Consider the following 5,415-nt stretch of genomic DNA (forward strand, 5'->3'; position numbering starts at 1 on the left):
ACGTGAGAAAAACGTGAGGGGGAAAAAAAAAAAAAAAAGAACAATACGGTCTCACGTGCGAAAAAGCACCTTTTCATTTATGTGAGAAAATCACACCTGAGAACGAAAACACGTGGGAAATAAACGAATCACGTGGGGGGGGGGGGGGGGGGAACCCCAACAAATCAAACGTGAAAAAAACTGATAACGTGCGAAAAATAAACACTAACAAAATTCTCACTTGAGAGAAATGACATGGGAAAATAAAAACGTTTAAAAATGAAACACGTGCATTACACGCGAGATTATTTGCACGTGACTTTTCTGGACTTTATCTAAAGAGGGTTTCTGTTTAAAGATTTTTCGAACTTTTCTAAAACGTAGATTTCTTTTCACGGTTGTTCTCATTTCCATATATGGGTTCAGCGACACACCCACATTTGACTGATTGGATGCAAGTATTTGCACGTACATAAAACCGATCTCAGATATTTTTTTTTTAAACGCTGACATGCTCTGTGGTGAATTATTTACAAAACGTTTAGAACGTATTGGTTCGACGGCCTTCTGAGTGGCGCAGCGTCGATTTATTGTTGTAAGATCGCTAGTTTGAATCCCGTCGACGTCACAGACATCTGTGGGAGGGGCATGCTCGCTCTCAAACTGTCCATCACAGAAACGCTAGGCGATCGTGATTATCTGTGATTGTACAGTATGCAGAAGAGGGCGGATCGCACTTTTACGTAAATATTCAGCTGCAGTTCGAAAAGATGCAGTTGGCTGTTCTCATGTGTTTCAGAGGAAACGTGTTAGCCTTCCTTCACCCTCAACGATTGGTAGCTATTGTGAGCTGGATAGTGGGTGGGAATTGGGGTACAAATTATTTTAGTGGTTAGCACATTTGTCTCGCACCTCCGGGGTCGGGGGTTCAATTCCCGCCTCCGCCCTGTGCGTGGAGTCTGCATGTTCTCCCCGTGCTACGGGTGGGGGTGGGGGGGGGGTTCCTCCGGGTACTCCAGTTTCCTCCCCAGGCCAAACACATCTGTTCTAGGCTGACTGACATTTCCAATTTGTCTGTAGTGTGTGATTGTGCCCTACATGCGATGGATTGGCACCCCTTCCAGGGTGTCCCCCGCCTTGTGCCCGGAGTTCCCTGGGATAGGCTCCAGGCTCCCCGAGACCCTGTGCAGTATGGAAAATGGATGGATGGATGTATGGATGTTTGTACTACTAACTAACGCTTTCTTTTAATTACGTTGACACAAAGTTGGCATGGTGGATTTAATGGTGGCTGAAAGTCAGGCGCCCAACGTTGGACCAACAATGGCACTGAATTCTATGTTGTTATGGTTGCTATAAAAAAAGTGCTCCTTCGCCAGTGTCGGCCCAAACTTGGCCCAGCGAGGTTCGGGTGGATGGTAAACGTTCATACATAAATAAACTAACCTTTAAATCTTTCATCAGCTTCTGACATCAGCTATTTTCATTGCAAGACGCCTCCACAAGCAAGATTGGCTAATATCGCCATAACACACACCAACACCCTCTTTCCCAACACACTCTTTAACCACACCCTTTTCATCATTTATTTTTGACAGGGTTGTTAATTATCTGACGTGCTGATAAAGTGTTGGGGAATGATCATATATCATTCCACACAAGTCACACATACTGTACTTTCACTCTGACTTTGACTTTGTCAGCAGAACTTCTGCACCATCTGCAGCGGTTATCATTAAAGTGCTAATTGGCTCAATAATTACATGTAATAAATATTAAATTGATCATATTAAAAAAAAAAGCACAAAATGTTACGCGTATTATTTCCTTTGGTTCTTTATTTCTGTATTTCTTTCATTTATTTTTGTCCCTTTTACTCATTTCTTAATTGAATTAGTATAATTATTTATTTATTTATTTACGGAGGTACTAATTATAGCTTTCTTTCATTTACTTCCCTCTCCCTTATTTATTTCTTAGTTTAAAAAACAACAACAACAACAAAAAAAAAACCACAAAACTTCAGCTTAATTATTACTCGAAAGACCTTCTCCGTGAGTTCCGTTTTCCAGCAGCATTCTATCGCCTCCTGGTGGTTAAAACCGGAACGACAACACGACACAAAGTCTCAAACTGCTTCAGGAAACGTTCACTTATATAAAAAAATACACACAAACAAAAATAATAACAAGATGCATTTCACTACAGATTACAGAATTCACAAACTCGGTAAGTAAGGTAATTTAAACACTTGAACACTTTTTGAATTTGAAAATGTTTGTACATCTGAAAAGCATATCTAAAAAACCTCTTAGAGCAGCATTACAATGAGAAGTAGTCAGAGATTTAGATAAGCGTATGTAGCCTTAACGCTGAGATTTCAACCTTTAAGCAACGGATAAAAAGTCATTTTCAGACCCTGCAGTGTATGGGTAGCGGGACAGCTAGCTAGCTAACATTAGCATGACGAACGAGACGAACTGTATAAATAGCTCGGTCGCTAGCTAGATACAGCGTGTGTGTGTGTGTGTGTGTGTGTATAGAAAGAAAATAAGACTTATCGTAAGACTTAAGTGTTAACAATACCTCCGCTTCATCACAGCACACCGTCGTTGATTATCTTACTGTAACAGCACTACACGGAAAAAGGAAATAATTCGCACCATGATTATTTTTTTTTAAAAAACGTGGCTAATAACTCCGCCCCCAATTACTCTTGGTTCCTGTTGGTCCCAATCTTGATCAAAACTTATATCAGAAACACCGTTTATTGCTACAGTAGTGAACATAAAATAAAATCCAGGACAAGAATCAACCGTTAACGATGAAATAACCATTTTTATTAACAGATATCACAGTCGTTTACAATACCAACAGACGTTTTTGCTCACATGCTAGCTGGTGATGCATTTTTAAAAAGTTCCTTTTTTTTTTTTTTATTATACAAAGTGGCAATATCTGTACGTTTGTCCGGTTTTGGATCGCGTGGTTCGATCCGTCGTTTGTTTGTTTGCGTATTCACAGACTGTTTATCCACTAATTAATACTGAACGGTTCACTGAAACTAGGGGAAGCTGTAAAAAGCAGAATTCATTCATAGAACACAGTCATATTAATCTTAATAAAACCATAAAGAATATCAAAACAAAACCCAAAATCTCACAAACACACATTGAAATATGGAACGTCGGCACGCGCCGTCGCTCAGTCCGAGATCACAGCCGCTCTCCGTTCCTCTACAAATGCTTCTGAAGTTTGTCTCTTAAACGCACGAGTAAGGTTTTGAGTAAGTCGAGCAAACTGTTAGCCGAGCTAGCCAGGCGAACGTGTTAATTAGCCACAATTGCTCACTAGCGTATTTGCGTACTATAACGCGACTAAAATTAGTTTCTATTTATTTATTTTTTGTCAAAATCCCAAACTGACCTAGCTAGCTTTGCTAACTTGTTCAAAAACTAGCCAAAATCGCTCACTAGCTGACTAGCATATTTGCGTACTAAAGAAAGTGACTCATTTTTAGTTTTGGTCAGAATAAGACTTACCGAACAGGAAAAAAAACAAAAAACAAAACAATAAAACAACCTCAACCTCAACAGTTTTGCTGTCGTCTGTCCAAGAAAATTCACCGGCGTCCATTTAAAAAAAAAAAATTTGTACTAAAACAAATATTGCGTAGCTGCTAGTACTCCTCAGCAGCTCTTTGCTAGCATCGAAACCTCAAATGCTGCCGGGGTACAACGATTCTAGAACGGGCGAAAGAGAAAACACATTTTATTCTAGAAAAGTTCTAGAATCCTGACACGCGACGGCTCGGCTAACGCGTCGCGTGATCCGAGATTAGCCAGACAGATTGTCGGATATTTCAGGAAAGCGCTCATCGGACGTCGAGAAATCATCGAGCCGCCAGAAGACGTTTGGTTTCCTGTCGGCGTTCTTCGCCTGAACGCGCACAGAACGTTCGTACGAACGAAGACGTGCAAGAAACCTGTCAAACGGCCGCGAAGTTGAATCTTATCAAAGTCGCTTTTCTTGCTGCGCTGTAGTTCGTGTTGTTAGCACACGTTATATACCGCGCGCTATAACGTGCACGTAGCACGTGGACTGAAAAACGATTAACATACGCTCGGAATGAAATTCTCGCACGCTAGCGTCCGCCTTCCGTTAGTAGATTTCGGCGCAATTTTGACAGACGTATAGCTTGAAATTCATATCCTAATAACAAAAAGTCCGAGGAAGGTTCCCGAGCGGAAATGTTTATTAGGTTACATTTCCACGCAGATCGAGATCCGTTTTTTTCCCCCGGTACGGAACCGTGCGATCGTTTTTTAAACCCGACGCAAGCTACGAGATCGTCAAAAGCCGCCGAAGCTGTGATGCAATCAGATTCCGACTCGTACTGTGTCTGTATCACGTTACCCAGAATTCCAAAGCGAAACCCACCAATCGAGAGACGTCACTATCTGTGGATAAGTGCGGTATGAATCCACGTCGCTCGCGCGCCATCTTGTATTGTGGGCTCGGAGAGCCGTTTTGGTTAGAAAAATATCTCTTTATTGTTTAAAAAAAAAAAAAAGAGGACGTGACCTAATTCGCAATGCATTATGGGAACACGAGTTCTTTCCTATCGTTAAACACGATAAGCACACGGCCTCGCTATTTTTCCAGCCGTTTCTATTGCTTAGGAATCCTTTTCACGAGGGTGCGATTCATCTCGCGGCTGCTTTGTTCTTTTGTTGTTGTTTGGTTCAGTTCGGACACTTTAAGCGACAGGAGCCGGAATATTTACTTCCGGAAACAGAGGTCGCGGTAAACGTGGGGCGGGCGTGAGGGGTCGGGGGTTGAGCGTTGAGCTCGCTAGCTAACTCGGCAGGCGAAATCTAGCTATCCTTTGCGTGCTAGCTTAGTTACTAAAATGATTCCTCCCGCATGGATACGCGGGTTCGGCGTCAGAACGATTTAAAAACGTTTAAAGCAAATCAGATCGGTCTCACACAAACTATCACAAACTTAAGGCTAAAACCTGCGGCCGAAAATCCACCGCGTACGCGTTAATCGTACGATCCGCTCTCGCGGCATAATCACCATCTAATGCTCTTCGCAAGCGCGCTACGTCTTTGTGTCGAATTTGTATCGGCCGTTCCGGTATTTTCCGCGGTGATCTCGGACTGAGAGAACCTCGACGGTATCGTTACGGATACGTTCGACATGACCGCTTCGTATTCCCTGATCACGTTATACACCTTCGCGTGACATCATCCCGCTAGTACAAACTAGCTACAGACAGGACGAGCTTCTAAAAAGCAGCACGAGCACGAAAACTCTGTACAGCTCCGGCAGGATTTTCTTTTTTTAATTATTTATTTATTTTTTTAATGGCACTCGGAAAATGGCAGGGGGGGAAAAAAAAGCGGAAAACGGAACGTAACCTTTCTCCTC

At 42.3% G+C, this 5,415-nt stretch overlaps 1 protein-coding gene across 2 annotated transcripts in view; it reads right to left on the bottom strand.

The window, feature by feature from the left end:
* Positions 1-1,021: 1,021 nt before the first annotated feature.
* Positions 1,022-5,415, bottom strand: part of tspan7b (tetraspanin 7b) — a 28,238-nt gene continuing 23,844 nt past the window's right edge. The window contains exon 8 of one of the 2 annotated variants that reach the window (XM_053617060.1): positions 1,022-5,415. This exon is cut by the window's right edge and continues 515 nt beyond it. The gene's annotated coding sequence lies outside the window, so the exon portion shown is untranslated. The other variant, XM_053617059.1, reaches the window with a different exon arrangement.

The sequence above is a fragment of the Ictalurus furcatus genome, chromosome 27 (genome assembly GCF_023375685.1).
Source record: "Ictalurus furcatus strain D&B chromosome 27, Billie_1.0, whole genome shotgun sequence".
In the NCBI taxonomy this organism is placed as follows: Eukaryota; Metazoa; Chordata; class Actinopteri; order Siluriformes; family Ictaluridae; genus Ictalurus; species Ictalurus furcatus.